Here is a 24,372-nt window from a genome sequence, read left to right as displayed (position 1 = left end):
TTTATACCTCTCAGAAGATCTGATTTACTAATAGTTTTATTCTCTCACCTAGCCTCACCTCTTCCTCTCTGCAGGTTCCTTTCCATAAGCAGTTGAGCATGCTTTTATCATTACACAAAGAGAAAAACACACATGCCAAAAAACCCAAAAACAACAAAAATGGAAACAAAACTCCATATCACAGTCTCTCTCAATGCTGGCGTTTCTTCTTTCATGCACAAAGGTCTTGGTATAGACTACTGTACTTTATCTGCTTCCTTGTCATTCATTCTTCTCCCAGCACTTTATGCTTACTGCGGTTGCCAAGGTTATCATTGTTGATAAGTATCAAACAGTTTCAGTCCATATCTTCCTGAACCTTTTAGCTGCTTTTGGCACTGTTGGCTTCCTTGTTCTTGAAGAATATTTCTTTTGCTCTTTTGACACCAACTTTCTTTGGTGTTCTCTTACTATTGTGGCTGTTGCTTCTCAATTTCATTACTCTTCCTACACCTAGCCCTTAAATGCTAGCTTTAGTGTTGTACTGTATAATGTATTTTCTTATTTCTCTACTCAGTCATTTCTATGATTTGTTTGGCATCAGTAGGGTGAAAATTTCCAAATCTATATTCAATCTCTACTTTACACAATATAAGCTCTATAGCTTATATTGAGCTAGACATCTCCATTTGGAGGTCCTTGAGACCCTGAAATCTAGACATGCCCCACATTGAACCCTTTACCTTCCTTTTCCTTAATTCTATTGTCATCCTAGTCCTCCCTTTCCCTATAAATGGTACCATCCTAATCCAGTTGCTCTTTTCAGAAACTTGGACATCACGTTCTTCACCCATCATTTTCCACACACAGTGAACTATTAATCTTACCAACTTTACTACTAAACATTCATCAACAAAATTCACCCACAGTTTTGTAAAGTTTTCAAAAGAGGTTACAACAAGAGTGTATTATAGGAAAATCTAATTTGTATTCTAGAGTTACAGAGAGCATGACATTTAAGGTGATAACTAGAGAGTGAATGAGAGATGTCTAAGTGTGGAGTGTGAGTGGCGTGGGATGGAGAGCCCTCTAGGGCAGGAGCAGCATGTAGAAAGAACTTGGAGTCTAGGAGGATTGAGGCACAGTTCAAGAACATAGATGCATGGATGTATATAAAACATCAGGAGAGAATGTGGGAAGATGAAGCTGATATGCAAAGTCAAGGCTAATTCATGTGGAACTTCATGTCTTCTATGAAGAATTTTGAACTTTATGAACAAAGGAAAGCTGTTGAGGAATTCTAAGCAGGAGGGTGACATGGCTTGGTAATATTTAATTTACTACTTATACAATGGAGAGCTGTTGATTTCATATTATGATTTTCATATGTACATATACAAAAGTAATTCAATGACTGGAATTTCCTCTCACTTTGCTCTTATAGTCTTCCTATATGTTCCACTATGTTGCCCTCAAGAGTTTGTCTATTTCACCAAAGAGCAGATCTTTGATAAAAAGAATGTTCTTAATAACCCATTTAGCTCTTTCTTGGAATGATTATTTTGATTTATGCTCTAAGATACATTATTCTGAAAGTTATGATCTACCTCTATATATTTTGTATAGATTTGGTAGATTTCTTTCTACAGGACCAAACTCACAAATATGGTACAAGTAGGTGGCTGTTTTAAGGTCTGTTTACCTCTAACTAGACTCATTGGGGGGATGACTGCATAAAATATATAAATGTCTAATTGCTACACTGTACACTGAAAACTAGCATAAAACAATATTGAATGTTAACTATAACTGAAAAATTAAAAAATAATAAAATGGTATAAGAAATATACTGTTAGTGGTTTGGGGATTATATTCTAATTTGACAAATAGTGAATAGTTTTCTTTGATAGCACTTATCTAGTTGCAGTTGGGTGAAAACCACAAAGGGAGCTCAATTTTATTTATCATTAATTTTGACGTTTCCTCAGATGTGTTCTGGGAACCATTGTAACCTGTTTAATTTGTCTCTGTATAATGGGAAGCAGATAGCCTCAATTAACGAACTGATTACTAATTTCTTTAATGAGTTTCAGTAGTTTAACTCATTGCTGATACAGTACATTGAATCCTGGAAACTGGGATTTGAGCATTATTAGAGCATAAAACCTGAACCATTGTACAATTGCTTTTCTATGGCATATTTGTTGTTTACTGGTTACTTCTGTCTTGTGTGTATGCGTAAGCAAGGAAGACATTGAAACCACATGGAAATGAATCATAGACTAGCAGAGTTTGCAGATTGTTTGATGAGTCTATGTAAGCTTCATGTGATGGGGAACTGGCTGTGGTACCCGTTGGAGACTACAGAATTGGAACTCTTTCTAAAGACCTGGATGATGCCAAGAACTAAAGCAGACTGCAGCCTTACTTCCTGGTTTTGATGAACATTGATATTCGTTAGAGAGTTCATTGGGTGCTCCATTCTATAAACAAGAAATAAAATACCTCTTCCTTGGGATCTGGAATAACTCCTTCAGGAGGCAGTTCAGTTACAGCCTAGCATCAGGGATTATAAATAGACACTAGAAAGTTACTTTTGCCCTGCCACAGGGAGTGGTGAACATCCACTGTTTATAGGTTACAAAGAAAATAAGATAAACCCTCTTCTCTGGCTTAGTATCTTAGTCTTCTAAAGAAGAGGATTTAAGACCTGTGGGAATTTTTCAATAGCATAGGTATTTGGGTAGTAATGGCCTTTTTTTTTTTTTTTTTTTGGACTAGGTATATAGAAACTATGGTCAAAGCATCAGGTGTTCTCCTATGAAAGTTTACAGCCAATTTTTCTTCTGTTTCTATTAGGGACATTTATTGTTACAGCTGCGATGTGCCAGATCAAGCAAATACCAGAGTATCCTGCAAATGCCTGTTAAAGAACTCCTCTTCCCCAGAAAGGTGCTTCCTTGTTGCCACATTTTATGATAACATAAAGTTCCATGACATTTATGGAAGTGTGTATCATGAAGCAGATGGCTTGTTAGCCTGCTTTAGCAAGCTCATTCATATCCATACAATATTAAAACTTTCCCAAGTTCATGAATTATAAAAGAATATTAGACACTGTGTAGTCCAAATAGTCCTTTAATTATTAAAATAAGATGTGCCAAAGGATTCCAACCTGAGTGGAGATTAAAGATGGGCTTTGAATCAAGATAAGGATGCTGAATTTGATTCCTGCAAAATTACTTCTCTTCAGGAGGTACCGGCTTTACAAGTACTAATTCAGCTTTATCTCTTATTACTTCCTGACATAAAGCCTTTGTGAAGCTAAACTTGTATCACAAGAACTGTTCACTTCCCTAGGAGCATAAAATACACTCTCTTAGCTCAGTGCTTTTGCACGTGCTGTCCTTATATGTGACAAACATTTCCTTTGCTTTCATGCGTCTAACTTTGAAAAACCTACCTAAATGCCATCTCCAACAAAACTGCCTTTAAGAATATTTCGATGATCCCTGCAACCATGGGTGATTCCTTCCTTCTCTGAATCATGTCACATTCCTCTGGTGTATTGCATCTTGTCCTGTATTATGTTGATGTATGTGTCTGTTCTATGTCATTCATTAGAAAACCCTTTTAAGGCTGGTAATGCTTTTCTTTATCTCTGTGTAGTTCCACATTGCCTAATGGAGTGTCTGAAAAGTAGTAAGTGATTAATGGATATTTATGGAATTTTATTTTTAAAGTTCCTTATGATAAGACTATCCTAAAATATTATTTTAATAGATATGTTATTTCCTTTTTTATTTAAATGTTGAGGCCACATGATCGATCTATTGAGCTTTTCTTCTTGTTTTGGCTCTCAGGAAATCCTGAGCTGTTTTCTGCTCATTTACAAACCTCTCAAGACTTTGCTTCTGATATAATTTTTCTCTTTCCTTCCCTTTAGCACCAAACCCTGTCTTCTCACTCTTATTCCTGTGGCTATGGATTTTATTATAACTCCTAGCTACAATGGATTCTTTCATTCACTTATGAGACATTTATTGTCCCTTACATAATAGGCATTAGGCTAGACACTGAAGATATAAAGATTAATAAGGTATAGTTGACACACTCAAAAAGCTTGAAGCCTAACAAAGGTGTAGTTGAAGTACTTAAACAGTTACAAAAAAGTAAATAAAAACAAAATCATAGCTATCAGTTCTTCATTCTTTCCTAGAAGTAGTAAGAGGAAATCATTTTGGCCCAGGACAAACTAGTTCTTTTTCTGGCTTGTTCTTCAGGTTTCTGTGAAATACTAGAAAACTCATTTTCCTCTTCCTCAATCATCTCTTTTTGAAGCAAATATTAATAGTTATAGGCCTATCTTCATCCACAGAGGATGCCAAAAACAAGGCAAAAAGTCACAGATCGTTGAAAACCTACCGTCTTTGGTATTGCAACATTTTACTTCCTTTGGTAGAAATAAATAATTCATTTTAATCTATCTCTAAGGTAATCTTGGATCAGATTACCTGAAAATGTTGCTTTGGTGTCAAACTCAAAGGAGGTTTAACATCGAGCATCCCAATCTTGACTTTTTCTTCTTTGAAGCTTATCTACAGTGGATTTACAGAATGATGTTTACAGGTGAAGGACATAATATGGAAATGCTTTTTTCACCAATTATGTCTTCCTATAGGCTCCTGTTTTGAAATTGAGATAAGCTTAAAATATGTTTCTGAAATAGCTTAACAAATAATTTTGTTTCCCTGATTAGTGCTATGGAAAGAACAAATTAACTTAAGAAATGCGATGCCTGGATTCAAATTCTAACTCAGAGTACTTAGCTCTACCAAACTGGTCATGGCATGGAACTGCTCTTAGCCTCTGTTGTCTTTTCTGAAAAATGAAAAGATTGGATCAGTGTAGTCACTAAGATTCTTTTCTGCTCCAAAATTTTGTATTGCTACAGGTTGACTTAAGGAATTCTGCAAACAAAATTGATTTAATGATGATTTTATTTATTTAGCTGATTTCTTTTATGTTCATTCTTTTAATCCAGTTAAAATAAAATCCCAGCCTTATTAAGTGTGCTGAATTAAACGAAAAATAGGTGTTCTCAGGATAAGTGCCGTGTTCTTAACAAACCTTATGACTATAAAAAAGAGAAAGCTGCGTTTGATCTCTGCATCTTGGCAGAGAGTAATTGGACTGATTGCTTTGAATATTCACTGTTGGCAATTAGCTATAGCCAGTACATTTAAAATATGCATTCTGGGTAACTAATTTTACGTAAAATTATGTACAAAAAGTCACATAATTATAATCAGACCCCCATTTGTTTGTAAAAGGATGATCTTTTTCCAATTAAAAGCAAGAAAAGTGAAGCATACATTTTTTTCTTCTCACTTATACCATTTCTAAAACCAGTATCTGATTATATATCAGCAGTGTGGGTAGTTTTAAAGCAAACGAACAATAAAAGCAGTGCTATACGTAACTGTATAGTACTTAAGGTATGTCATGTGTCCCTCTCATTTTCATCACTACCAAACCCCTATCTCTACCTGTCAAAAATGCAGCCAATGGTGATTGCTCTTAATTAGCAATTATGAAGATTATCATGGCACACTTTTGATACTATTTAAAAATATCCTTCTAAAATGTGACTGGGACAACTACATTGTTCTTTACTACAGAAATCAAAAGGTTGGGCAGTCCCCTTCACATCCTGACCTCCCTGAGTCAAACCAATTACCAGCCAATTTTTGATAATGAGCAATCATATAATAAGATTGGGAGAGACCTTGAGAGGGCATATGGCTCACGCTCCTATCTCAGTTTGGGCTGCACTGAAATGATCTTGGAAAGTAATTCTCTACTCTTTTCTTTGACGTTTTTAAAGCAAAGGATCCACAGACCTCTGAGCTCCAGTTACTCACAGTAGTAACTTGCTTGATCATGTACCTTTCATTGGCTTTCTTCTCTTCCCCATCTCATTCCCTACTCCCCTATTGGCATTGCCTGGGGTCAGCTCCCAAAGTAACTACTTGTCCTCAAATCCTCATTTCAGGGTCTAATTTAAGGGAACTCAATTAAGATCTTCTGATTAGAGGCCTTAATGAGGACAGAAATCATCAATCACATAAAGAAAACATTAGATTGATTACATTAAAGTTAACTTAAACAAAATCTCTTTTTTTGTATATTGTGACTAAAAACCAGGTGCCAAAACATCCTTACAATAGTGTAGTTTTTTTTATATTACTTATTATGCTGTGTCTGAATCCTGATCTCCTTATTTTTTTAACTTTGATAATGATAATAGTGAGATCCAAGTCAATAATTTTATAATTTAATTATCATCCACAATGCAGCCATTTCATCCAGGAATAGGTGGAACCCAATTCTTACACTATGTCTAGGATGTTGATAGCTTTTATGGAAACATTTTAGTATATCTGTCAAAAAAAGAGTTGGGAGTCTCAACCTTCCCCAGTTTTTCACAGATATAGATCAATATGGGTTGTAAAAAAAATCATCTTATCTAAATCTGTTATATATATATATATATTTTAAGATGTTTATTGGGGAATTGGGGGAATGGGAACAGTGCCGGGGAATTGGAGGAAGGGGAACAGACAAGTTGCTGTCATCCTGTTCTTCAGTCTAGTTGTGGAGGACGTTGCTTCACTGGCCCAAGTTGGCACTATCATTGCTCTCTTCCTGGGCGAGGCAGATCAGTCGCCATCTTCTGGATGGCCGCTCACGCTGGCTGCTGGCTACACATGGTAGCCCATGGCAACCCACTGCCACAGGGGCTGCAGCCTACACCGTCCCCTGCGACTCACTGCAGCCCAGCTCCAGGCCGAGCCATTGTTCAGCATCTTAGCTGTGGAGGGCAGTGTCACTGGCCCTCATATGTGGGATCCGAACCGGGGCCCTCTGGCATCCCAAGCCAGCTCTTAACCATCACGCCACTCGGCTGGCCCAGGAGCTATATTTTTAAGTAATGTGTACAGAGGTCTAAGAGGTCAGGTTTCTAGCTTAGTTGATTAGAGTTAACATAGATCAAATGCTGCTGATAGCTCAAAATGTCATTTAGAAATAGAAGGCATACATAGGTTTAATATATAACATAGCTAGAGGTCACCTATACTCAGCCTCCACCTCTTTCCACCCTGTACTCCAAGGGTTATTTAGAAAAATGTTAAAAGATAAATGGAGGCCTTCAAATGGGTCACCATAAATAATGTTTTGTCACCAGGTTCCTGAGAACAGGAAAGTGAATCTTTGGCAGGGGGAGGGAAATGGGGGGTTGTAAAAACAATAAAATTCTATTTTTTTCCCTTTAGTTTCTTTTTCCTTTTTATAATTTTATGGAAATAGTGAATGGTAATAAAATGGGAGTTTCCTAGCCTTTATTTTTTCTTCTTTTTGAGTGGTACAATGTACCTAGGTATACCACTAGCTTGAGATGTAGCTCTTAGCTCTGCCGGCCCAATTTTGGCTGAGGTAAGGACAAATTAAGCCTTCAAAGGCTACTATTTCTAGTCCATTTCTAGGCAGGACATCAGGAGGCATATGGTCCCCAGAGAACTGGATCTGTAATTCCCCTTCTTGTCCTTGTTGTCACAAACTAACAGTACAATGCAGCCTCCCCCACCCCCTTTTTTTTGACACAGTCCCAGCTTTATTTATTTGATTTTTGAATGTTTATTAAAATTTATTGGGGTGACATGGTTAGTAAAATTACGTAGGTTTCAAGTGTACAATTCTGTAACACATCATCTATATATCACATTGTGTGTTCACCACCCAGAGTCAGTTCTCTCCTTCTATCACCATGTATTTGACCCCCTTTACCATCTTCACTCCCCCTTCCCCATTACCAGCTGGTAAACACTAAGTTGTTGTGTGTCTATGATTTTTTTGCTTGTTTGCTTGTCTTGTTCATTTGTTGAGTGCAGCCTCCCTTTCAAACCCTCACTGCAAATTACAAATCAATAGGACTCAGTTTTTTTATTATATTCCCCTCCAACAGAAAAGGAAACCGATTCTTTATTCTGTCTCCCTGATAGAATGGTAGCTATTTTATCCACATCTTTTCCACCCCATTGGTGAACGGGGAATTCTCATCTTGAGATCATGGGTATGGCCATCCGATCCTGAAGACATGAGATTGACAGAAGTTTATAGGTCATATATACTCACAGTCCAGAGAAGGAGGACACTGAATGCAATGCAGGGCCACACAGGGGTTGCGACTGGGAGAAGAATAAGCAGAGGTTGTGGGAGGTAGGTTTGGTAGTAACAAGAGGGCGTGATGACCCCTGATGCCTCTGGGAGGAGGATATTGGTTTGAGTACTTTCATGGGCTGCCAAGGAAGTGGAACTATTAGGTTGAAGACCAGGAGGAGTACAGCTGGTCTGGCTGATAGGGGAACCAGCCAGGTGGGAGTCTTTCCTTCTCTGTTAGGGCATATCTGGTGAGATTAAGGAACTCACACTTAAGTCTCTGGGGCTCTGGGAGGTTCAACGATGTCAAGGTAGCATGTGAGGTTTTTGGCCTTACAATACAGTAAATTAGTTTTTTTATCTGAGAATCGGAAGCAGTTAGGTGTTGTTCCTATTATTATGGTTGCTACCTTGGGTTCTGAATAGGATTGTCCTGTTACATGAAGAGCTCTCTGTCTACTTCAAGTCCACCCAGGTTGGACTAAACTTGCCATATTAGTTTAGTCTACTTGATGACTATTATTATTCCTAGTTTGGGCTAAACTTGGGTTCACTGCACTTCTTGTAACCTTATACATGCCATAATTCTTTTCCAGGCAGGTTGAGCCTCCAAATCTAATTCTCTTCAAACGTATGACTGCATATTCCTGTCTTTCCAAAGCTTTGCCATACATTATAACTTGTTTCGAAATCTCCTATGCCAGGTGTATCAATGATTCCTAAGAATGCCTTTAAAATCAGAGTCTTCACACCAACTCTACTTCAATTTCTAATCACAATGAAAATGCTAATGATGATTATGAAAGATACTATTATTTATTCATCGTTATGTGTCCATTGTTTTGCTGAGCTCTTTATAAACACGCTGTTAATTAATTCTCACAAAGCTGGATTCAGAAGTCATGAAAGCTAGGCTCGGTGATATTCTGCAGCTTTTCCATGATCAGGCAGGTCATTACATTAATGGCAAAGCCTTAACTCCAAGGATTTGCTACACCTATTATAAAACTCATAAAAATGTAAGTGATGTGATTAAGCCTTGCAGCATTTTCATATGAAGGCCGTGAGTTCATGGAGATTTGGGAGACCTTGACACTTATTGAGAACCCCCTGGGCCTGACCAGGCAAATGCCCAGCACCCAAATCTTGCATGTCCTGCCAGCATTAGGCCTGTGCTGCCAGCCATGATCTCACCAGATAACATCTCTGGCACAAGGCAAAGGGCAAGGATCCTTGGGGAGATACACCTTACTGTGGGAAGGAAGCTTTTAATGCAAGAGTCACATCGTTGTGTGAGCAGGGCAGCAGACCTTAAAATTAAGCTATTAGAATTTCACACTGTGGGGCACAAACAGTTCTATTGGTTGGAGAGTGGAAGGGGATGCATTTATGTGGCAATGAAGTCTTTCAGGTCCTTTGGGAGATTATACCAATGATTTATAGGGTTCAATCATGTATCTCCCTCCTTCCCTACTTACTTTTGTGGTTAGTACTATTAAATAAAGAACAATTTGATACTCCTAATAATTATAATTTGTACCTCATCTTCCCAAAGCTTCTCAGCTTCAAGGGAAGAAAAAGAAAACAGACTTTTTTTTCAGAAGGATTTGTAGCTTTGGTGTCACCGTCTGGGAGGGACCTTGGTAGCCCATAGGAACAGAATGATGGAAATTTTCCATGCTTGGGGTTGATTTGAGTTTGCCTATCTGGTCAGTGCCAACTTATTCTGCGGGCAGCATGTGTGAATCCCAAGATATTTCAGTTTTGTTAATCTGATCAGTGCCAGTCCATTTCTGGCTTCCCTGTCCACCTGCTGACTCCCTGGTGTTGGCTTCCTGCTGCTCTGTCCATCTGTTAAGAATTTATTTACAAAATAAGCTAAAATGCAAACTGCACCAGAGGGGGACTTAACATCCCCCTGCCCAGGCATGGCATCATGCCAGAGCACAATTTCCAATTGTTACTAAGCTTAAGTACAAGAAATTGGAAGATTCAAGGGACTCTTACTTTTGCTTGAAATCCCTCAGGCAAAATGGCAATCAAAATAATCTTTATTTCCATCCAGTGTAGGTAATGCTTACACTACATAGAGATGTAGAGTCTAATTTCAGAGTTGTTTGTAGAGAGAACATTGGATTGGTAAACAAAAATCTATGATTATAATCCAGAATCAGTCATTAGCTTTCATATGACTTTAATCAGAGCTTCACTTTTGGAACATGTTTTACCAATTAATGTTTGATGTTCATTCCAATACAAAATCAGGATTTTCCTCACTTACATGTAGATACACAAGCGTGCACATAAAACACATAGATGTAACATATATGAAAGGTGATATAAAACAACTAGAGGTTATTCTGGCTTGCTGATGTCACACATTGAGGGCAGGATGTTCTTATGAGATACAGAGAGCCATGGAGGTGGGTGAGGGAGATGCAAACTCTTGATAAATGAGGTAGAAAGTCCTCCAAGGGAACAAAAACTAGAAGTAAAACAAGTCCAAAAAATTCAGAAAACATATTAATAGAAAGATAAATATATTTATGGAGATGAAAAGAATATAACAGAGGGAGAAACAATCTGCAGTATTTCAGTTTTTCTTTGTCTAAGTTTATGTGTTTCTGAATGGAAGTATTGGGATATTATTCATAGCTGAGCATAAAACTGATGATTGGATCAAGATGGTATGAAACAAAAATTTAGAGTAAATGTTCACACTTATAGTTCTGAGGTCAGTGAGAGAACCATATTAGAAGTCTCTCAACAGAGCCCAACAGGGAAGATGGATTAAGAAGGCTTCCCATCTCTTCAGCCATCAAAAATAAGATGAACAAAATTGGAGCTTAATAGTTTATGAAATTTCACCTTCTATATGGCAAACACTGACTTAGTGTTCATTACAAATACTTTCTTTTAAGCATTTTTACCGATTACCTTGAGATAAACTTAGTAAGTAGTTTGGCAAGATTATATCTTTTGATGTGTCAGATATTCCCAAGAAGAAGCAAAAATGGTAAGGTTGAGCATCCCAACAAAGGTAACATTTTATGAACTCTTACTTGAGGTTTCCTGGATAGGATAAATGATAATAATGTTACAATTTGGATTTTTATTTAGCAACTATGGAGCTATGATCCTGTGGAGCTTATAGACTAGAAGGGGAGAGAGGCATTAAAGAAGTAATTTTTAAATGTAAATGGACTGAGCTCACGAATAAAAAGACACAGAGTAGCATATTGGATCAAAAACCAAAACCCAACCGTATGTTGCCTTCAAGAGACACATCTCAGCTGCAAGGGCAAACATAGACTCAAAGTGAAAGGGTGGAAAATTATACTCCAAGAAAATGGCATCCAGAGAAAAGTGGATATACCCATACTTCTATCTGACAAAACAGTCTTCAGGATAAAAAAGGTAACAAGAGACAAAGATGCACATTTCATAATGATAAAGGGGACAATACAACAAGAAGACATAATATTTATCAATACATATGCTCCCAATTAGGGAGCACGAAAATATAAAGCAACTACTAACAGAACTAAAGGGAGAAACTGACAAAAACACAATCATAGTAGGGGACCAAAATATGCCAGCTATGGATAAATCATCCAAACTAAAAATCAATAAGGAGGTATAAGCCTTAAATGACACATTAGACCAAATGGACATAATTGACATTTACAGAGCCTTTCATCCTAGAACACCAGACCATACATTTTTTTTTCTAGTGTACATGGAACATTCTCAAGGATAGACCATATATGTTGGGACACAAAACTATCCTCAGCAAATTTTAAAAGATTGAAATCATACCAAGCACATTCTCAGATCATAATGCTTTAAAATTGGAGATCAACTGCAAAAAGAAAGTGGGAAAAAAGCACAAATATGTGGAGATTAAAGGACATGCTACTAAAGAGCGACTGAGTCAAAGAAGAAATAAAAGGAGAGATCAAAAGATACAGAGAAAAAATTAGAGTGAACATACATTCTATCAAAATGATTAGGATGCTGCAAAAGTAGTATTAAGAGGGAAATTTATGTCATTACACAGCTATCTCAAGAAACAAGAAAAATCCCAAATCAACATCCTAACACCACATCTTAAAGAACTAGAAAAACAAAAACAAATGAAACCCAAAGTCAGCAGAAGGACAGAAATAATAAAAATTAGAGCATAATTAAATGAAATAGAGAACAAAAAGACAATAGAAAAATCAAAGCAACAAAGAGCTGGTTCTTTGAAAACATTAATAAAATTGACAAATCCTTGTCTAGACTCAATAAGGAAAAAAAGAGAAAAGACACAAGTAAACAAAATCAGAAATGACAGAGGAAAAGTTACAGCAGATACAACAGAAAACCAAAGGATCATATGAGACTACTATGAAGGGACTGTATGCCACCAAATTCAATAACCTAGAAGAAGTAGGCATGTTCTCAGGAATATATAACCTTCTTAGGCTGAATCACAAAGAACTAGCAAATCTAAGTAGACCTATCAAGAGTTAGTAAATTAAAACAATCATCCAAAACCTCCCCCAAATCTAGGACCAGATGGCTTCACTAGTGAATTTTACCAAACATTCAAAGATGATTTCATAACTGTCTTCCTCAAACTCTTCCAAAAAATTGAAGAAAAGGCAGTACTTCCTAACTCATTTTATGAGGCCAGCATTACTCTGATACTAAGATGTGTTAAGGATAACACAAGAAAGAAAACTTACAGACCAATACTTCTGATGAAGGCAGATCAAAAATTATAAACAAAATACTAGAAAATTGAACACAACAATACATTAAAAAGGTTATACATCACAATCAAGTGGGATTTATTTCAGGGGTACAAAGATGGTTCAACATATGTAAATTAATCAATGTCATACACCACATAAACAGAATAAAGTATAAAAACATATGATCATATCAATAGTTGCAGAAAAAGCATTTGACAAGATACAACATCCATTTATGATTAAAACACTTAATAAAATGGGTGTAGAAGAAAAGTACCTCAACATAATAAAGGACATATATGGCAAACCTTCAGCGAATATCACATTTAATGGTGTAAAAGTGAAAGCTTTTCCTCTAAGATCAGAAAACAACACAGGGTTACCCCGTCACCACTGTTATTCAACATAACATTGGAAGTCCCAGCCAGAGCAATTAGGCAAGAGAAAGAAATAAAAGACATCCAGATTGGGAATGAAGAATTTGAATTGTCACTTTGGGTAGTTGATGTGATTCTTTACATAGAAAACCCTAAAGACGCCACCAAAAACAAAACAAGCAGAAAACCTATTAGACACAATAAACAAATATAGTAAAATTGCAGGATACAAAATCAATATACAAAAGTCCACTACATTCCTATATGCTAACAATGAAATTTCAGAAAAAGAAATGAAAAAAACAATTCCTTTTACAGTTGCACCAAAAATAATAAAATACCTAGGAATAAACTTAACAAAGGATGTGAAGGACCTATATACTGAAAACTGTAAGACATTTAAAAAAAATTGAAGAAGACACAAAGAAAAGGAAAGATCCATGGGTTGGAAGAATCAACGTAGTTAAAATGGCCATATTACCCAAAGCAATACACAAATTTAATGCAATCCCTATCAAAAACCCAATGGCATTTTTCAAAGAACTAGAACAAAAAATCATCAGATTTGTATGGAATCACAGAAGACCCTGAATAACTAAAGCAATCCAAAGAAAAAAGAACAAGGTTGGGAGTATCACACTCCTTGACTCTGATTTACATTACAAAGCAACAATAATCAAAGCAGCATGGTAATGGCAGAAAAACATAAACACAGACCAATGGAATTGAATTTCGAACAAGAAAATAGACTCACATATATATGGGCAGATAGTTTTTGACAAAGAAGCCAAAAACATACAATGGAAAAAAATAAAGTCTCTTCAATAAATGGTGCTGGAAAAATTGGAACGCCACGTGCAAAAGAAGGAAAATAGACTACTATCTGTCACCATGTACCAGAATTAACTCAATATGGATCAAAGACCTAAACTTAGGACCTGAAACAAAAATTGCATAGATGAAAGCCTAGGTACTAAACTTACTGACCTTGGGTTCAGAGACAATTTTATGACTTTGATCACAAAGGCAAGGGAAGTGAAAGCAAAAATAAATTAATGCGACTATATCAAAATAAAATTTTTCTGCACAGCAAAAGAAACCATCAACAAAACAAAGAGGCAACCAACTGAATGGGAGAAAATATTTGCAAACAACACCCCCAATAAGGGGCTAATATCCAAAATATATAAAGAGCACATACAACTCAACAACAGAAAAACTAACAATACAATTTAAAAATTTGGCAGAGGACTGAACAGCCACTTCTCCCAAGAAGACAAACAGCCAACAGATATATATGAAAAAATGCTCAACTTCGCTATTTATTAGGGAAATGCAAATCAATACCACCTCACACCTGTCAGAATAGCTTTTATCAACAAGACAAATAATAAGATGTGTTTGAGAGACTGTGGAGAAAAAGGAACCCTCATACACTGCCGGTGGGAATGTAAATCAGTAAAGCCGCTATGGAAAACAGTATGGAGGTTCCTCAAAATGTTAAGAATAGAATTACCATATGACCCAGCAATCCCTCTTCTGAGTATCTACCCCAAAAATCTGAAAACTTTTATCCATAAAGATATATATGCTCTTATGTTCACTGCAGCATTATTCATGGTGGCCAAGACATGGAAACAACCATGTTGTTTGTCTTTGATAGATGACTGGATAAAGAAGATGTGGTACATATTTACAATGGAATATCACTCATCCATGAGAAAAGATGAAATACTGTCATTTGCAACAACATGGATGGATCTTGAGATTGTCATGCTAAGCAAAATAAGTCAGACAGAAAAAGTTGAGAACCATGTGACTTCACTGATATGTGGGATATAAAACTGAAAGCAACAAGGGAACACGACGAACAAAAACTCATAGACACAGTCAACAGTTTAGTGGTTACCAGAGGGTAAGGGGTGCAGCCGGTACTTGAAGATGGTAAAGGGGGTCAAATGTATTGTGATGGAAGGAGAACTGACTAGGTAGAGAGCACACAATGCAATATATAGATAATGTATTATAGAACTGTAAACTTAAAACCTATATAACTTTTTAATTAAAATTTATTGAGGTGACAATGGTTAATAAAATTACATAGGTTCAAGTGTACACTGCTGTAATAATACATCATCTATACATAATTTTACTAACCAATGTCACCCCAAACATTTAATAAAAATTAAAAATATTAATATATTTAATATGATTTATAAATAGCTTTTAATTTTCACAGTAGTTTCATGTTTACAGAAAAACTATGCAGAAAGTAGAGTTCTCATATGATCCACCCCCTGAAATTTCCCCTATTATTAATATCTTGTGTTAGTGTGATATATTTATTATAATTAATGAACAATATTGATACATTATTAACTAAATTCTGTAGTTTAGAGTTCATTCTTTGTGTTGTACAGTTTTATGGGTTTTAACAAATGTCATGTTTTCAACATCATAGTATCGTATAGAATAATTTCACACTACCCTAAAATATCCTGTGTCACCTACTTATCACTTCCCCCTCCTCAACCCCCTAGCAAACACCAATCTTTTTATTTTTTGTATAGCTTTTCCTTCCCCAGAATGTCATATGGTTGGAATCATACAGTATGTAGCCTTTTCAGACTGATTTATTTCACTTAGCAATATGGATTTAATGTTCTTCCAAGTCTTTTTGTCACTTGATAGCTCATTTCTTTTTTGTCACTCAATAATATGTCATTTTATGGATATACCACAGTTTATCCATTCACTTATCGAAAGACATCTTGGTTGCTTCCAATTTTTGGAAATTATGAGTAAAGCATATATAAATATTCACATGCAGGTTTTTGGGTGGTCATAAGTTTTCAACTCATATATACAATATTATGTAGCAGCATTATTGCTGGATCGTATGCTAAGTGTAGTTTAACTGTGTAAGAAACTTCCAAACTGTCTTCCGAAGTACAATAGCTATATCATTTTGCATTTTTAGCAAAATGAATAAGAGTCCTGCTGCTCCACATCCTCGCAGGCATTTGGTGTTGTCAGTGTTCTGAATTTTGGGCGTTCTAATAGATGTGTAATGGTATCTTATTGTTGTTTTAATTTGCAATTCCCTAAGGACATATGAGGTTGAGCAGCTTTTTATATGCTTATTTGTCATCTATACATCTTCTTTGGTGATATATCTATTTATATATTTTGTCTGTTTTTATGTGGTTATTTGTTTACATATTGCTGAATTTTAAGAGTATTTTGTACAGTTTGGATAGAAGTCTTTCAACGAATATGTGTTTGCAAAGTGAGTTTCTTATAGACAACTTAGAGTTGGGCCATGTTATTTAACCCACTGTGATAGCCTCTTTTATTAGTACATTTTAACCATTCACATTGAAATTGATTATTAATACAGTTGATTTCATATCTATCTTATTTATAACAATTTTTGTTGTCTCTTTTTGTTTCTTTTTGTCTTCCATTATTTTCTACCTTCTCTGATTTTGTTGAGCATTTTATATGATTATATTTTCTCTCTTCTCTTAGCATATCCATTATATGTCTTTAAAAAATATTTTTAATGGTTTCCCTAAAGTTTGCTATGTACGTTTACAACTTATCTAAGTCCATTTTAAAATAACACTGTACCGCTTCATTGGTTGTACAGGTACCTGATATTTAATTATGACTTTGTTAAGTGGTAAGCTAAAACACATTTTATACTTGGGCTCTAAAATTAGCATGGCATAGAACCTCTCATCCATTTTTATATTATGGCTTAATCATCTGATTTGAACCTAATAGAAATATTAGGTGGAGTGTGAAATATTGAATTACTGGTTCCAATTCTTTATTCCCCTGTAATAGTATTATTATACTTTTTGACTTCATGGTGTGTGGTTTTGAGAGACCATTCTCCATTGATTTCTCATGTTTCTTGACAGCCTGGGTGTTTTGATCTGTTTGAGTAGCAAGCAGCCCTGGGAGCTAGACATAATATATCACTTCTAAGAGATTTAGACATGTCTCCCCAGAGATATCCCAGGGTAGTCAACATAAAGCCTAAATGCGGCAGACATGAATGACTTGGAGTTAATAATTTTTAATGCATATGCATTTTAAAGATTATATATTAAACCAAACAAATCCCATTGTTGGAATTGTAGGCTATATGGCAAAGCAAATGAAGAACATTCAGGCAAAGGAGGGTTCAAGGCCTCTGCTAACACATAAAGCACCTTTGCACATCAGAAGCACCCATTCTTCAAGACGCTTTACTTCCATCTGTTGAAATATTGTGGTTCTGTACTGATTTTGCTGGAACAAGACATTGCCATCTGCCAGGAAATTGTTTCATAAATAAACAAATGGATGGGGACTATCATGCGAATGGCTCTCTTTCACATGTGGTATTGTCTGCAGGGCACATACTGTACCATATGGGGTAGCTCTGAGTGGAAGAAAACTTTTTCTCAGAAAATTCGCCCTGTAGAAAAAGATCCTAACCTGAAAGTCTGTCTGCACCAGGTCTTATTGAACTTTCCAGATTTACACCAACTGCTAGAACCTCAAGTAATTTTCATTAATGGAAAATGAATCAAGGAAAAGGTCAGATTTATTGAATACCTACCTACTACCTATTAGATAGAGCACTAGACCCTTTATAATGTCTCATTTAATTCTCCCACTAACATTTTGAGTTAGACTAAATTATGTGTGTTAGAAGGGTGAGGAAGCTAAGGTTTGAAAATACAAAGATGTTTCCAGCTGGTAAGTAGTAAACCCAGGATGTAAGCACAGGGTGGTCTATTCCAAGGCTAGAGACTTTCAATGACAAAATTCTGCCATCACGCGCAAAATCTTATCATAGTAGTGTTGCAACAACACTGAAAGGGAATAGTTCTATTCAAGTATGAGTTGCATGCCCTAGCTGCTCCACCTGGAAGGTACAAATGATCACCTTTTTTAGTGATTTGCAAAGCTTGCATTGACTAATAGGCCAATCTTTTCCTGCCTTAACTCACCACCACTATCATCCCTAAGAACCCCTTGAGGGAAAGTATCCTCAACTAGGATTCACAAAGTAGTGGGGTCTATAAAACAATCCAGTTACATATGCCAGCATTTTGGGAGGTATAGAGGAAACTTGTCTAGAATAGTGGTAAAGACAAAAACTGTAGCTTTTTTCACTGTTTTAGATGCGTGGCTTTAACATTGTGTCGTATTTTCTTTTGTTTATTTTAAGAAGGAAAAGTCTGTAAGCTGCCTTCTAGAAGTTAGGATGCCTGATGTTTAATCATGGCTCTTCTGTGGGATCTTCAGAAATATATTCTTAGATTTTCTCAAGTGAAAAATAAAAGTAAAAAAACCCAAAAAACAAAAAACATGGCATGAGTATGGGAAGATTATAATATATATACCGGGGGTGCCAAAAAATGTATACATGTGACTTGTAGTCATCTTTTATCGGTGTATATTGAATATTGCAATTTTAATACATTTTTTCCCTTTCTTAAAATGTGTATACCTTTTTTGGCAGCTTCTCTGTGTTTGTGTGTGTGTATATTTTTATTTTTATTTATTTATTTATTTATTTTTCATGTGGGAGTCAAACTGGCAACCTTGCTGTTAAGGGTGCAGGCTCTATCCAATGAGCCATCCAGGTGGCTGCTCAGCTCAAGGTGCGGAGTTCAGTCCCAGCCGCGGGTAGGCATAGCCCACAATCAAACAGGGAATCTTGTCATTAGGAGCATATGCTCTCACCAGCTGAGCCGTCCTGCCACCTGTTGGCAGCTCAGCAGCAGCTCAGCTCAGGCTGAGCTCGGGTGAAGCCCACTGGACCATGTGGGAATCGAACCAGCGACCCTGCTGCTCAGAGCTCATGCTCTTAAGCAAACGCTTAACCAACTGAGCCACTCGGCCGGCCCATGTGTGTGTGTGTGTGTGTGTGTGTGTGTGTGTGTGTGTGTGTGTGTGTCAGGGAATGTTAGTTTCCTTGGCTTTGTTGTCCTGAAGTCAATGGCAGCAGAGCCTATATCTTTAAGATGCCTGTCTTAAGCTAAACTGACTTACTAGAATTTATTTTTGAACCTCATATGATGAATCCACTTGCCAATCAGCCCCAGCCTCCCTCCAGCCATTCTCTGCCGGTGCTACTAATGCCTCCATCTGTACATTGAGCTTCACTGAGTTCCTGACCAGCACTGATCATGGTAAGATACCTATTGAGATCATCGGCATCTCACCCAGTAGGATGTGGAACTTATCTTTCTGCTTTTGATCTGATTTTATCCCAGGCACCAGTGGGCACTGCAAATTGCAGGCTGCCCTTTTGCTCTCCCTGCACCTGGGAAAAATCCACTGTGCCAAAGTCATTTAACCTCACACCTGTTTGCTCACTGATCGATTTGCTTAATGAGCACTTTATTTATAATTTAACCCAATCTGCCATTTCTCTCTTGCCCTTGCCCGTCTCATGTCTCTTCTTCATCAAGGCTCCATCATTGCACTTCTAACTTGGTTCTGGAATGTGGTACCTCAGTTTTTACTGGCACTGAAGCCCCTTTCTTGCCCTCAGTCCACTTGCTGAGATTGGACACCCTCCGTAGCTTTTTCTAGCTGGATCCTGTTTGCTGTGATCCCTCCAGCTCTTGGCTGCTGTTCTGCTCTGAATGAACGGAGAACTTGAAATCTGGCCAGGGCTGCACATCTGTGTTAATATTAGCTGCTACTTGAACTTTCCCTGACCCAGCTCACCTACTGCAATGAGTCTTCTGAATTCAACTTTTCCAAACTAAGACCGCATTCACCACTTCTCTCAGGACTTCATCCAGTGCCTCAGGCTTCTAGTTACCCCCAGAGACAGACTCGTGGGCACATCCCTTCTTCAAAATGGGCCCCTTATTTCTACGATGCTGAAGTTCTATTGTAACTCTTTCTTCGTCCCACACTCAGTGCTCATACTATAAGTTGAGTCCCAGAAAACGCTGTTTTCCTATGTTTGCTCATACCTTGTATCCTGCCCATCACTATTGATAGTCCCTCAAAACAGGTTAAGTAGAGACTCTTTAAAATCAGGTTAGAGTGGGAAGCCAAGAGTTTATGACTCCTGGAGACCAGCTTTCCTCTCCCAGCACAGATTATTAAATAGTGCTGGGCAGCCGTGCATTTCTGCCAGAGTTCAACAAAACAATTTTTCAGAAATCCTTGTCAGTAAAGAGGTGAACAAGCACACACATAGCAATAGACTTAAGGCAAAGCCCTGCAGTTGTAAAGAAAAAGTGGCAAATTTAACTATGGGCCTTTCCACTCCTCAATATATGCAGCTATATCTACAAACAAAAAAGGCCTTTAAGCGTATCCCACTGGAGCATTATTAAATGTTGTATTTGGAATCAGCTCTGACTGAATCACACTTTAAGGGTTTGTTCAATGTGATCTGTGGAGACACATTATTAAAGTGCCCTGTTTCCGAATATAAAGTCAGATCCTCATTAATTGGGACAAAGAATGTTCGCTCCCAAGCTCAAGAATGGAAGGAAAATCCCTATCTCCAAGTGACAGATGTGAGTGTTAGTAGCATTCGCATAACCCTGGGAATTCATTAAAAGTGTCAGGCTGTGTCACAGGGGCACTTTGCATTGACAGCTCCAGTGGGAGGGGCGGGGAGGAGGAACTGTGATAATTGCTTTCATTCCTTGCTTACCTTTCACCTTAGCTAGGAAACGAGATTGTAAATAAACAACCCTAGGGAGGAAGGAAGGAAGGAAGGAAGGAAGGAAGGAAGGAAGGAAGGAAGGAAGGAAGGGAGGGAGGGAGGGAGGGAGGGAAGGAGAGAGGGAAGGAGAGAGGGAGGGAGGAAGGAGCCATGTTTTAGAGGCAGGCATGCACAACTGAAAATCTAATAGTCTTACTGGCGAAAGGGAGTAATGATACTATTTCCTGTTAAACACTCATGTTTAGCTGGCAAAGCACACACAAGGAATACAACAGAATGCACAGAATAATTCTTTCCCTGTTTTGGCATGTATGTTTCTATTCATAAGGAGTCCCCAGGGAACTTGAACTTCTGAACTGGCTTTTCTGTTCTCTTCAGTTTTGCATCCCTGCTCCTCATGAGTCATTCGGTTTCCAAGCTCCACACCACCTCTGTTACCCCCAAAGCAAGTATTTGCTCCTTACCTCCTCCTAGTCTATAATTCCTCTGCTTTCTCCTCTAAGTGCCTGTTAAGTTATTTGCCTCAACCACTAGCTCCAGTTCATTTCCAGCTACTTCTACTCTGGCCCTCAACTGAGGAAAAAGATGAGACTATTTAGAGCACTTAAGTTTTTGTGGGTAGCTCATTTGTAAAATAATTTGACTTCTAATCCTGTGAAGATGCTTTCTCTTTTAGCCTGTTGCCTGTATACTATTATACTAAAAATCCTTTAGTTATTATACGGAAAACGACCTGGTCTTTTCTCCTACCTTGAGTCTAAATGCCTACTGCCTTCTTATTAATTTTTGTTATAAATAAGTTCTTAGTAAGAGGAAATGTGTCCATATCAGGTTTTGAAAACAGTGGGGACAGAAAAAACAAACAAAAAGAAACCCTTAGTTCTTTCAAATTTATAAAAATTACATATTCATGCTATTTTTTTTAAATGAAGATAAAGTAGAAAATGCTCTAAAATGCTTATAATGTAGCATATATTTAATAAATGGTGACTGCTAGTATTAAGTACTAAACTGCTAAAGATCTGATAATTGGCTGGGAATGTTTGACAAATGGACACTTCTTTGTCATAGTATCAAAAGTTATACTTGAAGAAGAACATGTATTCATGGTAGGATTATAAGACATGTGAGTGCTAGAACAAAACAATTTATTTGAGGTGACGTTTTTATATCTCATACTTGCCGTAACCTGAAAATTATGTTAAAAGCATACAGAACTGGATATTAACTTTGGCCTTCTGACCATAAATCATACACAATGAACTGGACAATTAAGGAGATGATTTTATTCAGGCTTCCACAATAGGGATAATGTCCATTAGTGAGGAATATTCAAAGAAAATTAAGGGAGACAGGTTTTATAGAGGCAAGTAAACAAAGAAACATTGAGAAAAGCTGGAGTCAGGTCTCATATCTGAGTTATTGAAGAAGGGTGAAGGGAGCTCTTATCTGGGAATATTTCAGGACAGGGTAATCCTTGCAGTTAGCAGGTTAGCTTATGAGCCCCTTGGCATTTTCTGGGACACAAAAAGCTGTGAGTATAAGGGTGGGAGAATTCTCAACAGTCCTGGCTTTCTTGGAGTACTGGGCTCACATAAAGGCCAAGCTGTCAGCCTCCTCTTTTCCATAAGGCAATATCGTTTGTTGCTGATCAATTCAAAAGTGATCAAGAACCCCTAAGTGGGTCAAAACAGCATCTAAAACATAGTGCCTGAAGGACTCTTGTTGGAGTTGTTCCTGTGAAACCAGTTGACCCATTTGCAAGACGTGGTGGCAAAGATCAGCAGTTTTGGGGAGTTCAGACAACTTAGAAGAGGGATGCCTAAAATGAAAACTAGAAGCATTAACATTAAATATTATATGAAAAAGCCAGGAACTGAGTTTTGAGGATAACTGATCCAGTGAATTCCAAGACATTGGTAAAGGAAAATCTTTTGGTCATGCAGTATGGGTTATTGAGTTTCTTTAAACTCTCCTGCTAGGGTGCTAGTGCTTTCATCAAAACTGTCCACAGCCTCTGTTACCCTTTATATAAGACACACATGATTTGAACATTTCACCAAACTTCTTCGTGTCCCAGAAAGTGATTTTGTAACCTCAGAGCCAGCTCCAACTGGTCCTGTCATGTTTCTAACAGGATACTGAGCTGCTTTTCAGAGACAACAGCACACAACTACAGGTTATGCAGCCTAAGCAGGCACAGAATAGAAGACTTTGACCTCCAGTTGTGCCCGGAAACAGTCTCACCTGATCCATAGAACCAAAGAACCATACATGACCAGGACTTGAACACTGGAACGCTTTCAGAAGTGAAGGGTCTGTTGTCCAGGAAGATGGGGTGCTGAAGCCCCTTACCATAAATGGTCAAATTCCCAAAATCCTCCCACTGAAGCCTGCCCTGCCAATGCTTCTGCATACCAGCCCTTTCCCCGTAAACCCTTAAAACTTGCTCCAAACCCTGGATCCAGGAGGCAGATTTGAGCCTTGCTTCCTTTCTCCTCGTGAGTCAACTTAGCACTAAAAGCTTTTTTCTTTTCTCAAAAGCGGTGCCATGTTATTGGCTCCTATGCATACTGGGCAGTGGACCCTTGCTTCGTAACAATTTGTCCAGCGAGAACCCCAGTCATCATATTGTCTGCTACAGTGCTGAGGCCTTCAAGATCATCGGGCTTTAACTCACAAAGGTTCTCAAGATCCCAAAAATAAGGGCCAACTGAAAGGCAACATAAAGTCCCAATGGGATCTAGGTAATCAGATTTTAGTTCTCAGTGACATTGAGTCAAGTGAGAGAGAGAAAAATTGGAAAAGGTAGTTTGGAGGGTTGTTGCCAGGTATTGAAGGAAACAAAGAATTGCAATTTTGGTGAAGATTAACAATTTGAAGATAGTTATTCAAATTATCTTTTCCAAGGAATGGGGGAGGAATAAGGAAGTCAATGAAATCTCTACAAGAGAAGACAAATGAATGCATTGAAACAAAGAAGTTCTCAATAACCTTTCCTTGAAAACAAAATTAAATATCTAGAAATATTTAATATCGTTGTGCTTTTTGGAAACTATAATTGTTATATAACTTATATTGCATGAAAATGTTTTAACTAAATAAAGTCTTCTGTTATTATATAATGTTAGTTGGATGGAAGGATTAAATTTTTAGGGATTTTATCATAAGCACTAAATATTGTTAGAGAGGAGCCATACATTTGTCTTATTCTCTTGTTGGAAGTTATAGAAATAAAGTTTTTAAGAGCAGAGAAAATAACAGCATGTAGTTAGTCTCACTTTGCTGTGTATACATATATGTATTGATATATATTTATTAAGATACATATACATACACATTACAGATAGAC

Source organism: Hipposideros armiger, unplaced genomic scaffold (genome assembly GCF_001890085.2).
Source record: "Hipposideros armiger isolate ML-2016 unplaced genomic scaffold, ASM189008v1 scaffold_84, whole genome shotgun sequence".
Classification (NCBI taxonomy): Eukaryota; Metazoa; Chordata; class Mammalia; order Chiroptera; family Hipposideridae; genus Hipposideros; species Hipposideros armiger.
The sequence above is the reverse complement of the archived record's forward strand: the minus strand, read 5'-3'. Positions refer to the sequence as shown.